A 19,741-nucleotide genomic window follows, 5' to 3' on the forward strand; every position below is an offset into this window, starting at 1 on the left:
GGTCCGAAACTAGTCCACTTAGTATCCACCCAAAAATAGTATCTTGTGCCAATAGTTTGTTTGAAATTTTCTCAACACCCTCGAGTATTATCTGAGGTATGAGATCGCTGCCTAATGGAATGTCTATTTGAGCGGGGGTGTTGTAATTGGGATTTGCTAGCTTTAGGCGTGAAACCTATTGCCAATGCTTGCTATTTATATGATAGCTTGGAAGCATATTTGTTAGTTGCGGTAAGACTATAGCTTCTGCTTTAATTCTCTTATCCGCTTGGGGGGAAATTAGAGTAATGGGATCATTGTGAACTAAGGTATTCGTTTGAAATTTCCTCAACCTGAGTGGGCATGGTGGTAACTGGTTCCGAAACTAGTCCACTTAGGATCCACCCAAAAATAGTGTTTTGTGCCAATAGTTTGTTTGAAATTTTCGCAACACCCTCGAGTATTATCTGAGGTATGAGATCGCTGCCTAATAGAATGTCTATTTGAGCGGGGGTGTTGCAGTTAGGATCTGCTAGCTTTAGGTGTAAAACCTTTTGCCAATGCATGCTATTTATATGATAGCTTGGAAGCATATTTGTTAGTTGCGGTAAGTCTATAGCTTCTGCTTTAATTCTCTTATCCGCTTGGGGGGAAATTAAAGTAATGGGATTATTGTGAACTGAGGTATTCGTTTGAGAATTCCTCAACCTGAGTGGTCATGGTGGTAACTGGGTCCAAAACTAGTCCACTTAGTATCCACCCAAAAATAGTATTTTGTGCCAATAGTTTGTTTGAAATTTTCTCAACACCCTCGAGTATTATCTGAGGTATGAGATCGCTGCCTAATAGAATGTCTATTTGAGCGGGGGTGTTGCAGTTGGGATCTGCTAGCTTTAGGTGTGAAACCTGTTGCCAATGCTTGCTATTTATATGATAGCTTGGAAGCATATTTGTTAGTTGCGGTAAGACTATAGCTTCTGCTTTAATTCTCTTATCCGCTTGGGGGGAAATTAGAGTAATGGGATTATTGTGAACTGAGGTATTCGTTTGAGATTTCCTCAACCTGAGTGGTCATGGTGGTAACTGGTTCCGAAACTAGTCCACTTAAGATCCACCCAAAAATAGTATTTTGTGCCAATAGTTTGTTTGAAATTTTCTCAACACCCTCGAGTATTATCTGAGGTATGAGATCGCTGCCTAATAGAATGTCTATTTGAGCGGGGGTGTTGCAGTTGGGATCTGCTAGCTTTAGGTGTGAAACCTTTTGCCAATGCATGCTATTTATATGATAGCTTGGAAGCATATTTGTTATTTGCGGTAAGTCTATAGCTTCTGCTTTAATTCTCTTATCCGCTTGGGGGGAAATTAAAGTAATGGGATTATTGTGAACTGAGGTATTCGTTTGAGAATTCCTCAACCTGAGTGGTCATGGTGGTAACTGGGTCCAAAACTAGTCCACTTAGTATCCACCCAAAAATAGTATTTTGTGCCAATAGTTTGTTTGAAATTTTCTCAACACCCTCGAGTATTATCTGAGGTATGAGATCGCTGCCTAATAGAATGTCTATTTGAGCGGGGGTGTTGCAGTTGGGATCTGCTAGCTTTAGGTGTGAAACCTTTTACCAATGCTTGCTATTTATACGATAGCTTGGAAGCATATTTTTTAGTTGCGGTAAGACTATAGCTTCTGATTTAATTCTCCTATCCGCTTGGGGGGAAATTAGAGTAATGGGATTATTGTGATGTGAGGTATTCGTTTGAGATTTCCTCAACCTGAGTGGTCATGGTGGTAACTGGTTCCGAAACTAGTCCACTTAGGATCCACCCAAAAATAGTATTTTGTGCCAATAGTTTGTTTGAAATTTTCTCAACACCCTCGAGTATTATCTGAGGTATGAGATCGCTGCCTAATAGAATGTCTATTTGAGCGGGGGTGTTGCAGTTGGGATCTGCTAGCTTTAGGTGTGAAACCTTACCACCATGACCACTCAGGTTGGGGAAATCTCAAACGAATACCTCAGTTCACAATGATCCCATTACTCTAATTTCCACCCAAGCGGATAAGAGAATTAAAGCAGAAGCTATAGTCTTACCGCAACTAACAAATATGCTTCCAAGCTATCATATAAATAGCAAGCATTGGCAAAATGTTTCACACCTAAAGCTAGCAGATCCCAACTGCAACACCCCCGCTCAAATAGACATTCTATTAGGCAGCGATCTCATACCTCAGATAATACTCGAGGGTGTTGAGAAAATTTCAAACAAACTATTGGCACAAAATACTATTTTAGGGTGGATACTAAGTGGACTAGTTTCGGAACCAGTTACCACCATGACCACTCAGGTTGAGGAAATCTCAAACGAATACCTCAGTTCACAATAATCCCATTACTCTAATTTCCCCCCAAGCGGATAAGAGAATTAAAGCAGAAGCTATAGTCTTATCGCAACTAACAAATATGCTTCCAAGCTATCATATAAATAGCAAGCATTGGCAAAAGGTTTCACACCTAAAGCTAGCAGATCCCAACTGCAACAGCCCCGCTCAAATAGACATTCTATTAGGCAGCGATCTCATACCTCAGATAATACTCGAGGGTGTTGAGAAAATTTCAAACAAACTATTGGCACAAAATACTATTTTAGGGTGGATACTAAGTGGACTAGTTTCGGAACCAGTTACCACCATGACCACTCAGGTTGAGGAAATCTCAAACGAATACCTCAGTTCACAATAATCCCATTACTCTAATTTCCCCCCAAGCGGATAAGAGAATTAAAGCAGAAGCTATAGTCTTACCGCAACTAACAAATATGCTTCCCAGCTATCATATAAATAGCAAGCATTGGCAAAAGGTTTCACACCTAAAGCTAGCAGATCCCAACTGCAACACCCCCGCTCAAATAGACATTCTATTAGGCAGCGATCTCATACCTCAGATAATACTCGAGGGTGTTGAGAAAATTTCAAACAAATTATTGGCACAAAATACTATTTTTGGGTGGATCCTAAGTGGACTAGTTTCGGAACCAGTTACCACCATGACCACTCAGGTTGAGGAAATCTCAAACGAATACCTCAGTTCACAATAATCCCATTACTCTAATATCCCTCCAAGCGGATAAAAGAATTAAAGCAGACGCTATAGTCTTACCGCAACTAACAAATATGCTTCCCAGCTATCATATAAATAGCAAGCATTGGCAACAGGTTTCACACCTAAAGCTAGCAGATCCCAACTGCAACACCCCCGCTCAAATAGACATTCTATTAGGCAGCGATCTCATACCTCAGATAATACTCGAGGGTGTTGAGAAAATTTCAAACAAACTATTGGCACAAAATACTATTTTTGGGTGGATCCTAAGTGGACTAGTTTCGGAACCAGTTACCACCATGACCACTCAGGTTGAGGAAATCTCAAACGAATACCTCAGTTCACAATAATCCCATTACTCTAATTTCCCCCCAAGCGGATAAGAGAATTAAAGCAGAAGCTATAGTCTTATCGCAACTAACAAATATGCTTCCAAGCTATCATATAAATAGCAAGCATTGGCAAAAGGTTTCACACCTAAAGCTAGCAGATGCCAACTGCAACACCCCCGCTTAAATAGACATTCTATTAGGCAGCGATCTCATACCTCAGATAATACTCGAGGGTGTTGAGAAAATTTCAAACAAACTATTGGCACAAAATACTAATTTTGGGTGGATCCTAAGTGGACTAGTTTCGGAACCAGTTACCACCATGACCACTCAGGTTGAGGAAATCTCAATCGAATACCTCAGTTCACAATAATCCCATTACTCTAATATCCCCCCAAGCGGATAAAAGAATTAAAGCAGAGGCTATAGTCTTACCGCAACTAACAAATATGCTTGCAAGCTATCATATAAATAGCAAGCATTGGTAAAATGTTTCACACCTAAAGCTAGCAGATCCCACCTGCAACACCCCCGCTAAAATAGACATTCTATTAGGCAGCGAACTAATACCTCAGATAATACTCGAGGGTGTGGAGAAAATTTCAAACAAACTATTGGCACAAAATACTATTTTTGGGTGGATCCTAAGTGGACTAGTTTCGGAACCAGTTACCACCATGACCACTCAGGTTGAGGAAATCTCAAACGAATACCTCAGTTCACAATAGTCCCATTACTCTAATTTCCCCCCAAGCGGATAAGAGAATTAAAGCAGAAGCTATAGTCTTACCGCAACTAACAAATATGCTTCCCAGCTATCATATAAATAGCAAGCATTGGCAAAAGGTTTCACACCTAAAGCTAGCAGATTCCAACTGCAACACCCCCGCTCAAATAGACATTCTATTAGGCAGCGATCTCATACCTCAGATAATACTCGAGGGTGTTGAGAAAATTTCAAACAAACTATTGGCACAAAATACTAATTTTGGGTGGATCCTAAGTGGACTAGTTTCGGAACCAGTTACCACCATGACCACTCAGGTTGAGGAAATCTCAAACGAATACCTCAGTTCACAATAATCCCATTACTCTAATTTCCCCCCAAGCGGATAAGAGAATTAAAGCAGAAGCTATAGTCTTATTGCAACTAACAAATATGCTTCCAAGCTATCATATAAATAGCAAGCATTGGCAAAAGGTTTCACACCTAAAGCTAGCAGATCCCAACTGCAACACCCCCGCTCAAATAGACATTCTATTAGGCAGCGATCTCATACCTCAGATAATACTCGAGGGTGTTGAGAAAATTTCAAACAAACTATTGGCACAAAATACTAATTTTGGGTGGATCCTAAGTGGACTAGTGTCGGAACCAGCTACCACCATGACCACTCAGGTTGAGGAAATCTCAAACGAATACCTCAGTTCACAATAATCCCATTACTCTAATATCCCCCCAAGCGGATAAAAGAATTAAAGCAGAGGCTATAGTCTTACCGCAACTAACAAATATGCTTCCCAGCTATCATATAAATAGCAAGCATTGGCAAAAGGTTTCACACCTAAAGCTAGCAGATCCCAACTGAAACACCCCCGCTCAAATAGACATTCTATGAGGCAGCGATCTCATACCTCAGATAATACTCGAGGGTGTTGAGAAAATTTCAAACAAACTATTGGCACAAAATACTATTTTTGGGTGGATCCTAAGTGGACTAGTTTCGGAACCAGTTACCACCATGACCACTCAGGTTGAGGAAATCTCAAACGAATACCTCAGTTCACAATAATCCCATTACTCTAATTTCCCCCCAAGCGGATAAGAGAATTAAAGCAGAAGCTATAGTCTTATCGCAACTAACAAATATGCTTCCAAGCTATCATATAAATAGCAAGCATTGGCAAAAGGTTTCACACCTAAAGCTAGCAGATCCCAACTGCAACACCCCCGCTCAAATAGACATTCTATTAGGCAGCGATCTCATACCTCAGATAATACTCGAGGGTGTTGAGAAAATTTCAAACAAACTATTGGCACAAAATACTATTTTAGGGTGGATACTAAGTGGACTAGTTTCGGAACCAGTTACCACCATGACCACTCAGGTTGAGGAAATCTCAAACGAATACCTCAGTTCACAATAATCCCATTACTCTAATATCCCCCCAAGCGGATAAAAGAATTAAAGCAGAGGTTATAGTCTTACCGCAACTAACAAATATGCTTGCAAGCTATCATATAAATAGCAAGCATTGGCAAAAGGTTTCACACCTAAAGCTAGCAGATCCCACCTGCAACACCCCCGCTCAAATAGACATTCTATTACGCAGCGAACTAATACCTCAGATAATACTCGAGGGTGTGGAGAAAATTTCAAACAAACTATAGGCACAAAATACTATTTTAGGGTGGATACTAAGTGGACTAGTTTCGGAACCAGTTACCACCATGACCACTCAGGTTGAGGAAATCTCAAACGAATACCTCAGTTCACAATAATCCCATTACTCTAATTTCCCCCCAAGCGGATAAGAGAATTAAAGCAGAAGCTATAGTCTTACCGCAACTAACAAATATGCTTCCCAGCTATCATATAAATAGCAAGCATTGGCAAAAGGTTTCACACCTAAAGCTAGCAGATCCCAACTGCAACACCCCCGCTCAAATAGACATTCTATTAGGCAGCGATCTCATACCTCAGATAATACTCGAGGGTGTTGAGAAAATTTCAAACAAACTATTGGCACAAAATACTATTTTTGGGTGGATCCTAAGTGGACTAGTTTCGGAACCAGTTACCACCATGACCACTCAGGTTGAGGAAATCTCAAACGAATACCTCAGTTCACAATAATCCCATTACTCTAATTTCCCCCCAAGCGGATAAGAGAATTAAAGCAGAAGCTATAGTCTTACCGCAACTAACAAATATGCTTCCCAGCTGTCATATAAATAGCAAGCATTGGCAAAAGGTTTCACACCTTAAGCTAGCAGATCCCAACTGCAACACCCCCGCTCAAATTGACATTCTATTAGGCAGCGATCTCATACCTCAGATAATACTCGAGGGTGTTGAGAAAATTTCAAACAAACTATTGGCACAAAATACTATTTTTGGGTGGATCCTAAGTGGACTACTTTCAGAACCAGTTACCACCATGACCACTCATGTTGAGGAAATCTCAAACGAATACCTCAGTTCACAATAATCCCATTACTCTAATTTCCCCCCAAGCGGATAAGAGAATTAAAGCAGAAACTCTAGTCTTACCGCAACTAACAAATATGCTTCCAAGCTATCATATAAATAGCAAGCATTGGCAAAAGGTTTCACACCTAAAGCTAGCAGATCCCAACTGCAACAACCCCTCTCAAATAGACAATCTATTAGGCAGCGATCTCATACCTCAGATAATACTCGAGGGAGAAAATTTCAAACAAACTATTGGCACAAAATACTATTTTTGGGTGGATCCTAAGTGGACTAGTTTCGGAACCAGTTACCACCATGACCACTCAGGTTGAGGAAATCTCAAACGAATACCTCAGTTCACAATAACCCCATTACTCTAATTTCCCCCCAAGCGGATAAGAGAATTAAAGCAGAAGCTATAGTCTTACCGCAACTAACAAATATGCTTCCCAGCTGTCATATAAATAGCAAGCATTGGCAAAAGGTTTCACACCTAAAGCTAGCAGATCCCAACTGCAACACCCCCGCTCAAATTGACATTCTATTAGGCAGCGATCTCATACCTCAGATAATACTCGAGGGTGTTGAGAAAATTTCAAACAAACTATTGGCACAAAATACTATTTTTGGGTGGATCCTAAGTGGACTAGTTTCGGAACCAGTTACCACCATGACCACCCAGGTTGAGGAAATCTCAAACGAATACCTCAGTTCACAATAATCCCATTACTCTAATTTCCCCCCAAGCGGATAAGAGAATTAAAGCAGAAGCTATAGTCTTACCGCAACTAACAAATATGCTTCCAAGCTATCATATAAATAGCAAGCATTGGCAAAAGGTTTCACACCTAAAGCTAGCAGATCCCAACTGCAACACCCCCGCTCAAATAGACATTCTATTAGGCAGCGATCTCATACCTCAGATAATACTAGAGGGTGTTGAGAAAATTTCAAACAAACTATTGGCACAAAATACAATTTTTGGGTGGATACTAAGTGGACTAGTTTCGGAAACAGTTACCACCATGACCACTCAGGTTGAGGAAATCTCAAACGAATACCTCAGTTCACAATAATCCCATTACTCTAATTTCCCCCCAAGCGGATAAGAGAATTAAAGCAGAAGCTATAGTCTTACCGCAACTAACAAATATGCTTCCCAGCTATCATATAAATAGCAAGCATTGGCAAAAGGTTTTACACCTAAAGCTAGCAGATCCCAACTGCAACACCCCCGCTCAAATAGACATTCTATTAGGCAGCGATCTCATACCTCAGATAATACTCGAGGGTGTTGAGAAAATTTCAAACAAACTATTGGCACAAAATACTATTTTTGGGTGGATCCTAAGTGGACTACTTTCGGAACCAGTTACCACCATGACCACTCAGGTTGAGGAAATCTCAAACGAATACCTCAGTTCACAATAATCCCATTATTCGAATTTCCCCCCAAGCGGATAAGAGAATTAAAGCAGAAGCTATAGTCTATCTCAAACGAATACCTCAGTTCACAAAAATCCCATTATTCGAATTTCCCCCCAAGCGGATAAGAGAATTAAAGCAGAAGCTATAGTCTTACCGCAACTAACAAATATGCTTCCCAGCTATCATATAAATAGCAAGCATTGGCAAAGGTTTCACACCTAAAGCTAGCAGATCCCAACTGCAACACCCCTGCTGAAATAGACATTCTATTAGGCAGCGATCTCATACCTCAGATAATACTCGAGGGTGTTGAGAAAATTTCAAACAAACTATTGGCACAAAATACTATTTTTGGGTGGATCCTAAGTGGACTAGTTTCGGAACCAGTTACCACCATGACCACTCAGGTTGAGGAAATCTCAAACGAATACCTCAGTTCACAGTAATCCCATTACTCGAATTTCCCCCAAGCGGATAAGAGAATTAAAGCAGAAGCTATAGTCTTACCGCAACTAACAAATATGCTTCCCAGCTATCATATAAATAGCAAGCATTGGCAAAAGGTTTCACACCTAAAGCTAGCAGATCCCAACTGTAACACCCCCGCTCAAATAGATATTCTATTAGGCAGCGATCTCATACCTCCGATAATACTCGAGGGTGTTGAGAAAATTTCAAACAAACTATTGGCACAAAATACTATTTTTGGGTGGATCCTAAGTGGACTAGTTTCGGAACCAGTTACCACCATGACCACTCAGGTTGAGGAAATCTCAAACGAATACCTCAGTTCACAATAATCCCATTACTCTAATTTCCCCCCAAGCGGATAAGAGAATTAAAGCAGAAGCTATAGTCTTACCGCAACAAACAAATATGCTTCCAAGCTATCATATAAATAGCAAGCATTGGCAAAAGGTTTCACACCTAAAGCTAGCAGATCTCAACTGCAACACCCCCGTTCAAATAGACATTCTATTAGGCAGAGATCTCATACCTCAGATAATACTCGAGGGTGTTGAGAAAATTTCAAACAAACTATTGGCACAAAATACTATTTTTGGGTGGATCCTAGGTGGAATAGTTTCGGAACCAGTTACCACCATGACCACTCAGGTTGAGGAAATCTCAAACGAATACCTCAGTTCACAATAATCTCATTACTCTAATTTCCCCCCAAGCGGATAAGAGAATTAAAGCAGAAGCTATAGTCTTACCGCAACTAACAAATATGCTTCCAAGCTATCATATAAATAGCAAGCATTGGCAAAAGGTTTCACACCTAAAGCTGGCAGATCCCAATTGCAACACCCCCGCTCAAATAGACATTCTATTAGGCAGCGATCTCATATCTCAAATAATACTCGAGGGTGTTGAGAAAATTTCAAATAAACTATTGGCACAAAATACTATTTTTGGGTGGATCCTAAGTGGACTACTTTCGGAACTAGTTACCACCATGACCACTCAGGTTGAGGAAATCTCAAACGAATACCTCAGTTCACAATAACCCCATTACTCGAATTTCCCCCCAAGCGGATAAGAGAATTAAAGCAGAAGCTATAGTCTTACCGCAACTAACAAATATGCTTCCAAGCTATCATATAAATAGCAAGCATTGGCAAAAGGTTTCACACCTAAAGCTAGCAGATCCCAACTGCAACACCCCCGCTCAAATAGACATTCTATTAGGCAGCGATCTCATACCTCAGATAATACTCGAGGGTGTTGAGAAAATTTCAAACAAACTATTGGCACAAAATACTATTTTTGGGTGGATCCTAAGTGGACTAGTTTCGGAACCAGTTACCACCATGACCACTCAGGTTGAGGAAATCTCAAACGAATACCTCAGTTCACAGTAATCCCATTACTCGAATTTCCCCCAAGCGGATAAGAGAATTAAAGCAGAAGCTATAGTCTTACCGCAACTAACAAATATGCTTCCCAGCTATCATATAAATAGCAAGCATTGGCAAAAGGTTTCACACCTAAAGCTAGCAGATCCCAACTGTAACACCCCCGCTCAAATAGATATTCTATTAGGCAGCGATCTCATACCTCCGATAATACTCGAGGGTGTTGAGAAAATTTCAAACAAACTATTGGCACAAAATACTATTTTTGGGTGGATCCTAAGTGGACTAGTTTCGGAACCAGTTACCACCATGACCACTCAGGTTGAGGAAATCTCAAACGAATACCTCAGTTCACAATAATCCCATTACTCTAATTTCCCCCCAAGCGGATAAGAGAATTAAAGCAGAAGCTATAGTCTTACCGCAACAAACAAATATGCTTCCAAGCTATCATATAAATAGCAAGCATTGGCAAAAGGTTTCACACCTAAAGCTAGCAGATCTCAACTGCAACACCCCCGTTCAAATAGACATTCTATTAGGCAGAGATCTCATACCTCAGATAATACTCGAGGGTGTTGAGAAAATTTCAAACAAACTATTGGCACAAAATACTATTTTTGGGTGGATCCTAGGTGGAATAGTTTCGGAACCAGTTACCACCATGACCACTCAGGTTGAGGAAATCTCAAACGAATACCTCAGTTCACAATAATCTCATTACTCTAATTTCCCCCCAAGCGGATAAGAGAATTAAAGCAGAAGCTATAGTCTTACCGCAACTAACAAATATGCTTCCAAGCTATCATATAAATAGCAAGCATTGGCAAAAGGTTTCACACCTAAAGCTGGCAGATCCCAATTGCAACACCCCCGCTCAAATAGACATTCTATTAGGCAGCGATCTCATATCTCAAATAATACTCGAGGGTGTTGAGAAAATTTCAAATAAACTATTGGCACAAAATACTATTTTTGGGTGGATCCTAAGTGGACTACTTTCGGAACTAGTTACCACCATGACCACTCAGGTTGAGGAAATCTCAAACGAATACCTCAGTTCACAATAACCCCATTACTCGAATTTCCCCCCAAGCGGATAAGAGAATTAAAGCAGAAGCTATAGTCTTACCGCAACTAACAAATATGCTTCCAAGCTATCATATAAATAGCAAGCATTGGCAAAAGGTTTCACACCTAAAGCTAGCAGATCCCAACTGCAACACCCCCGCTCAAATAGACATTCTATTAGGCAGCGATCTCATACCTCAGATAATACTCGAGGGTGTTGAGAAAATTTCAAACAAACTATTATCACAAAATACTATTTTTGGGTGGATCCTAAGTGAACTACTTTCGGAACCAGTTACCACCATGACCACTCAGGTTGAGGAAATCTCTAACGAATACCTCAGTTCACAATAATCCCATTACTCGAATTTCCCCCCAAGCGGCTAGGAGAATTAAAGCAGAAGCTATAGTCTTACCGCAACTAACAAATATGCTTCCCAGCTATCATATAAATAGCAAACATTGGCAAAAGTTTTCACACCTAAAGCTAGCAGATCCCAACTGCAACACCCCCGCTCAAATAGACATTCTATTAGGCAGCGATCTCATACCTCAGATAATAACGAAGGGGTTTTGAGAAAATTTCAAACAAACTATTGGCACAAAATACTATTTTTGGGTGGATCCTAAGTGGACTACTTTCGGAACCAGTTACCACCATGACCACTCAGGTTGAGGAAATCTCTAACGAATACCTCAGTTCACAATAATCCCATTACTCGAATTTCCCCCCAAGCGGCTAGGAGAATAAAAGCAGAAGCTATAGTCTTACCGCAACTAACAAATATGCTTCCCAGCTATCATATAAATAGCAAACATTGGCAAAAGTTTTCACACCTAAAGCTAGCAGATCTCAACTGCAACACCCCCGTTCAAATAGACATTCTATTAGGCAGAGATCTCATACCTCAGATAATACTCGAGGGTGTTGAGAAAATTTCAAACAAACTATTGGCACAAAATACTATTTTTGGGTGGATCCTAGGTGGAATAGTTTCGGAACCAGTTACCACCATGACCACTCAGGTTGAGGAAATCTCAAACGAATACCTCAGTTCACAATAATCTCATTACTCTAATTTCCCCCCAAGCGGATAAGAGAATTAAAGCAGAAGCTATAGTCTTACCGCAACTAACAAATATGCTTCCAAGCTATCATATAAATAGCAAGCATTGGCAAAAGGTTTCACACCTAAAGCTAGCAGATCCCAATTGCAACACCCCCGCTCAAATAGACATTCTATTAGGCAGCGATCTCATATCTCAAATAATACTCGAGGGTGTTGAGAAAATTTCAAATAAACTATTGGCACAAAATACTATTTTTGGGTGGATCCTAAGTGGACTACTTTCGGAACTAGTTACCACCATGACCACTCAGGTTGAGGAAATCTCAAACGAATACCTCAGTTCACAATAATCCCATTACTCTAATTTCCCCCCAAGCGGATAAGAGAATTAAAGCAGAAGCTATAGTCTTATTGCAACTAACAAATATGCTTCCAAGCTATCATATAAATAGCAAGCATTGGCAAAAGGTTTCACACCTAAAGCTAGCAGATCCCAACTGCAACACCCCCGCTCAAATAGACATTCTATTAGGCAGCGATCTCATACCTCAGATAATACTCGAGGGTGTTGAGAAAATTTCAAACAAACTATTGGCACAAAATACTAATTTTGGGTGGATCCTAAGTGGACTAGTGTCGGAACCAGCTACCACCATGACCACTCAGGTTGAGGAAATCTCAAACGAATACCTCAGTTCACAATAATCCCATTACTCTAATATCCCCCCAAGCGGATAAAAGAATTAAAGCAGAGGCTATAGTCTTACCGCAACTAACAAATATGCTTCCCAGCTATCATATAAATAGCAAGCATTGGCAAAAGGTTTCACACCTAAAGCTAGCAGATCCCAACTGAAACACCCCCGCTCAAATAGACATTCTATGAGGCAGCGATCTCATACCTCAGATAATACTCGAGGGTGTTGAGAAAATTTCAAACAAACTATTGGCACAAAATACTATTTTTGGGTGGATCCTAAGTGGACTAGTTTCGGAACCAGTTACCACCATGACCACTCAGGTTGAGGAAATCTCAAACGAATACCTCAGTTCACAATAATCCCATTACTCTAATTTCCCCCCAAGCGGATAAGAGAATTAAAGCAGAAGCTATAGTCTTATCGCAACTAACAAATATGCTTCCAAGCTATCATATAAATAGCAAGCATTGGCAAAAGGTTTCACACCTAAAGCTAGCAGATCCCAACTGCAACACCCCCGCTCAAATAGACATTCTATTAGGCAGCGATCTCATACCTCAGATAATACTCGAGGGTGTTGAGAAAATTTCAAACAAACTATTGGCACAAAATACTATTTTAGGGTGGATACTAAGTGGACTAGTTTCGGAACCAGTTACCACCATGACCACTCAGGTTGAGGAAATCTCAAACGAATACCTCAGTTCACAATAATCCCATTACTCTAATATCCCCCCAAGCGGATAAAAGAATTAAAGCAGAGGTTATAGTCTTACCGCAACTAACAAATATGCTTGCAAGCTATCATATAAATAGCAAGCATTGGCAAAAGGTTTCACACCTAAAGCTAGCAGATCCCACCTGCAACACCCCCGCTCAAATAGACATTCTATTACGCAGCGAACTAATACCTCAGATAATACTCGAGGGTGTGGAGAAAATTTCAAACAAACTATAGGCACAAAATACTATTTTAGGGTGGATACTAAGTGGACTAGTTTCGGAACCAGTTACCACCATGACCACTCAGGTTGAGGAAATCTCAAACGAATACCTCAGTTCACAATAATCCCATTACTCTAATTTCCCCCCAAGCGGATAAGAGAATTAAAGCAGAAGCTATAGTCTTACCGCAACTAACAAATATGCTTCCCAGCTATCATATAAATAGCAAGCATTGGCAAAAGGTTTCACACCTAAAGCTAGCAGATCCCAACTGCAACACCCCCGCTCAAATAGACATTCTATTAGGCAGCGATCTCATACCTCAGATAATACTCGAGGGTGTTGAGAAAATTTCAAACAAACTATTGGCACAAAATACTATTTTTGGGTGGATCCTAAGTGGACTAGTTTCGGAACCAGTTACCACCATGACCACTCAGGTTGAGGAAATCTCAAACGAATACCTCAGTTCACAATAATCCCATTACTCTAATTTCCCCCCAAGCGGATAAGAGAATTAAAGCAGAAGCTATAGTCTTACCGCAACTAACAAATATGCTTCCCAGCTGTCATATAAATAGCAAGCATTGGCAAAAGGTTTCACACCTTAAGCTAGCAGATCCCAACTGCAACACCCCCGCTCAAATTGACATTCTATTAGGCAGCGATCTCATACCTCAGATAATACTCGAGGGTGTTGAGAAAATTTCAAACAAACTATTGGCACAAAATACTATTTTTGGGTGGATCCTAAGTGGACTACTTTCAGAACCAGTTACCACCATGACCACTCATGTTGAGGAAATCTCAAACGAATACCTCAGTTCACAATAATCCCATTACTCTAATTTCCCCCCAAGCGGATAAGAGAATTAAAGCAGAAGCTATAGTCTTACCGCAACTAACAAATATGCTTCCAAGCTATCATATAAATAGCAAGCATTGGCAAAAGGTTTCACACCTAAAGCTAGCAGATCCCAACTGCAACACCCCCTCTCAAATAGACAATCTATTAGGCAGCGATCTCATACCTCAGATAATACTCGAGGGAGAAAATTTCAAACAAACTATTGGCACAAAATACTATTTTTGGGTGGATCCTAAGTGGACTAGTTTCGGAACCAGTTACCACCATGACCACTCAGGTTGAGGAAATCTCAAACGAATACCTCAGTTCACAATAATCCCATTATTCGAATTTCCCCCCAAGCGGATAAGAGAATTAAAGCAGAAGCTATAGTCTATCTCAAACGAATACCTCAGTTCACAATAATCCCATTATTCGAATTTCCCCCCAAGCGGATAAGAGAATTAAAGCAGAAGCTATAGTCTTACCGCAACTAACAAATATGCTTCCCAGCTATCATATAAATAGCAAGCATTGGCAAAGGTTTCACACCTAAAGCTAGCAGATCCCAACTGCAACACCCCTGCTGAAATAGACATTCTATTAGGCAGCGATCTCATACCTCAGATAATACTCGAGGGTGTTGAGAAAATTTCAAACAAACTATTGGCACAAAATACTATTTTTGGGTGGATCCTAAGTGGACTAGTTTCGGAACCAGTTACCACCATGACCACTCAGGTTGAGGAAATCTCAAACGAATACCTCAGTTCACAGTAATCCCATTACTCGAATTTCCCCCAAGCGGATAAGAGAATTAAAGCAGAAGCTATAGTCTTACCGCAACTAACAAATATGCTTCCCAGCTATCATATAAATAGCAAGCATTGGCAAAGGTTTCACACCTAAAGCTAGCAGATCCCAACTGCAACACCCCCGCTCAAATTGACATTCTATTAGGCAGCGATCTCATACCTCAGATAATACTCGAGGGTGTTGAGAAAATTTCAAACAAACTATTGGCACAAAATACTATTTTTGGGTGGATCCTAAGTGGACTACTTTCAGAACCATTTACCACCATGACCACTCATGTTGAGGAAATCTCAAACGAATACCTCAGTTCACAATAATCCCATTACTCTAATTTCCCCCCAAGCGGATAAGAGAATTAAAGCAGAAGCTATAGTCTTACCGCAACTAACAAATATGCTTCCCAGCTGTCATATAAATAGCAAGCATTGGCAAAAGGTTTCACACCTAAAGCTAGCAGATCCCAACTGCAACACCCCCGCTCAAATTGACATTCTATTAGGCAGCGATCTCATACCTCAGATAATACTCGAGGGTGTTGAGAAAATTTCAAACAAACTATTGGCACAAAATACTATTTTTGGGTGGATCCTAAGTGGACTAGTTTCGGAACCAGTTACCACCATGACCACTCAGGTTGAGGAAATCTCAAACGAATACCTCAGTTCACAATAATCCCATTACTCTAATTTCCCCCCAAGCGGATAAGAGAATTAAAGCAGAAGCTATAGTCTTACCGCAACTAACAAATATGCTTCCAAGCTATCATATAAATAGCAAGCATTGGCAAAAGGTTTCACACCTAAAGCTAGCAGATCCCAACTGCAACACCCCCGCTCAAATAGACATTCTATTAGGCAGCGATCTCATACCTCAGATAATACTAGAGGGTGTTGAGAAAATTTCAAACAAACTATTGGCACAAAATACTATTTTTGGGTGGATACTAAGTGGACTAGTTTCGGAAACAGTTACCACCATGACCACTCAGGTTGAGGAAATCTCAAACGAATACCCCAGTTCACAATAATCCCATTACTCTAATTTCCCCCCAAGCGGATAAGAGAATTAAAGCAGAAGCTATAGTCTTACCGCAACTAACAAATATGCTTCCCAGCTATCATATAAATAGCAAGCATTGGCAAAAGGTTTTACACCTAAAGCTAGCAGATCCCAACTGCAACACCCCCGCTCAAATAGACATTCTATTAGGCAGCGATCTCATACCTCAGATAATACTCGAGGGTGTTGAGAAAATTTCAAACAAACTATTGGCACAAAATACTATTTTTGGGTGGATCCTAAGTGGACTACTTTCGGAACCAGTTACCACCATGACCACTCAGGTTGAGGAAATCTCAAACGAATACCTCAGTTCACAATAATCCCATTATTCGAATTTCCCCCCAAGCGGATAAGAGAATTAAAGCAGAAGCTATAGTCTATCTCAAACGAATACCTCAGTTCACAATAATCCCATTATTCGAATTTCCCCCCAAGCGGATAAGAGAATTAAAGCAGAAGCTATAGTCTTACCGCAACTAACAAATATGCTTCCCAGCTATCATATAAATAGCAAGCATTGGCAAAGGTTTCACACCTAAAGCTAGCAGATCCCAACTGCAACACCCCTGCTGAAATAGACATTCTATTAGGCAGCGATCTCATACCTCAGATAATACTCGAGGGTGTTGAGAAAATTTCAAACAAACTATTGGCACAAAATACTATTTTTGGGTGGATCCTAAGTGGACTAGTTTCGGAACCAGTTACCACCATGACCACTCAGGTTGAGGAAATCTCAAACGAATACCTCAGTTCACAGTAATCCCATTACTCGAATTTCCCCCAAGCGGATAAGAGAATTAAAGCAGAAGCTATAGTCTTACCGCAACTAACAAATATGCTTCCCAGCTATCATATAAATAGCAAGCATTGGCAAAAGGTTTCACACCTAAAGCTAGCAGATCCCAACTGTAACACCCCCGCTCAAATAGATATTCTATTAGGCAGCGATCTCATACCTCCGATAATACTCGAGGGTGTTGAGAAAATTTCAAACAAACTATTGGCACAAAATACTATTTTTGGGTGGATCCTAAGTGGTCTAGTTTCGGAACCAGTTACCACCATGACCACTCAGGTTGAGGAAATCTCAAACGAATACCTCAGTTCACAATAATCCCATTACTCTAATTTCCCCCCAAGCGGATAAGAGAATTAAAGCAGAAGCTATAGTCTTACCGCAACAAACAAATATGCTTCCAAGCTATCATATAAATAGCAAGCATTGGCAAAAGGTTTCACACCTAAAGCTAGCAGATCTCAACTGCAACACCCCCGTTCAAATAGACATTCTATTAGGCAGAGATCTCATACCTCAGATAATACTCGAGGGTGTTGAGAAAATTTCAAACAAACTATTGGCACAAAATACTATTTTTGGGTGGATCCTAGGTGGAATAGTTTCGGAACCAGTTACCACCATGACCACTCAGGTTGAGGAAATCTCAAACGAATACCTCAGTTCACAATAATCTCATTACTCTAATTTCCCCCCAAGCGGATAAGAGAATTAAAGCAGAAGCTATAGTCTTACCGCAACTAACAAATATGCTTCCAAGCTATCATATAAATAGCAAGCATTGGCAAAAGGTTTCACACCTAAAGCTAGCAGATCCCAATTGCAACACCCCCGCTCAAATAGACATTCTATTAGGCAGCGATCTCATATCTCAAATAATACTCGAGGGTGTTGAGAAAATTTCAAATAAACTATTGGCACAAAATACTATTTTTGGGTGGATCCTAAGTGGACTACTTTCGGAACTAGTTACCACCATGACCACTCAGGTTGAGGAAATCTCAAACGAATACCTCAGTTCACAATAACCCCATTACTCGAATTTCCCCCCAAGCGGATAAGAGAATTAAAGCAGAAGCTATAGTCTTACCGCAACTAACAAATATGCTTCCAAGCTATCATATAAATAGCAAGCATTGGCAAAAGGTTTCACACCTAAAGCTAGCAGATCCCAACTGCAACACCCCCGCTCAAATAGACATTCTATTAGGCAGCGATCTCATACCTCAGATAATACTCGAGGGTGTTGAGAAAATTTCAAACAAACTATTATCACAAAATACTATTTTTGGGTGGATCCTAAGTGAACTACTTTCGGAACCAGTTACCACCATGACCACTCAGGTTGAGGAAATCTCTAACGAATACCTCAGTTCACAATATTCCCATTACTCGAATTTCCCCCCAAGCGGCTAGGAGAATTAAAGCAGAAGCTATAGTCTTACCGCAACTAACAAATATGCTTCCCAGCTATCATATAAATAGCAAACATTGGCAAAAGTTTTCACACCTAAAGCTAGCAGATCCCAACTGCAACACCCCCGCTCAAATAGACATTCTATTAGGCAGCGATCTCATACCTCAGATAATAACGAAGGGGTTTTGAGAAAATTTCAAACAAACTATTGGCACAAAATACTATTTTTGGGTGGATCCTAAGTGGACTACTTTCGGAACCAGTTACCACCATGACCACTCAGGTTGAGGAAATCTCAAACGAATACCTCAGTTCACAATAATCCCATTACTCTAATTTCCCCCCAAGCGGATAAGAGAATTAAAGCAGAAGCTATAGTCTTACCGCAACAAACAAATATGCTTCCAAGCTATCATATAAATGGCAAGCATTGGTAAAAGGTTTCACACCTAAAGCTAGCAGATCCCAACTGCATACTCCCGCTCAAATAGACATTCTATTAGGCAGCGATCTCATACCTCAGATAATACTCGAGGGTGTTGAGAAAATTTCAAACAAACTGTTGGCACAAAATACTATTTTTGGGTGGATCCTAAGTAGACTAGTTTCGGAACCAGTTACCACCATGACCACTCAGGTTGAGGAAATCTCAAACGAATACCTCAGTTCACAATAATCCCATTACTCTAATTTCCCCCCAAGCGGATAAGAGAATTAAAGCAGAAGCTATAGTCTTACCGCAACAAACAAATATGCTTCCAAGCTATCATATAAATGGCAAGCATTGGTAAAAGGTTTCACACCTAAAGCTAGCAGATCCCAACTGCATACTCCCGCTCAAATAGACATTCTATTAGGCAGCGATCTCATACCTCAGATAATACTCGAGGGTGTTGAGAAAATTTCAAACAAACTGTTGGCACAAAATACTATTTTTGGGTGGATCCTAGGTGGACTACTTTCGGAACCAGTTACCACCATGACCACTCAGGTTGAGGAAATCTCAAACGAATACCTCAGTTCACAATAATGCCATTACTCGAATTTCCCCCCAAGCGGATAAGAGAATTAAAGCAGAAGCTATAGTCTTACCGCAACTAACAAATATGCTTCCTAG

The sequence above is a fragment of the Bactrocera oleae genome, chromosome X, assembly GCF_042242935.1.
Source record: "Bactrocera oleae isolate idBacOlea1 chromosome X, idBacOlea1, whole genome shotgun sequence".
In the NCBI taxonomy this organism is placed as follows: domain Eukaryota; kingdom Metazoa; phylum Arthropoda; class Insecta; order Diptera; family Tephritidae; genus Bactrocera; species Bactrocera oleae.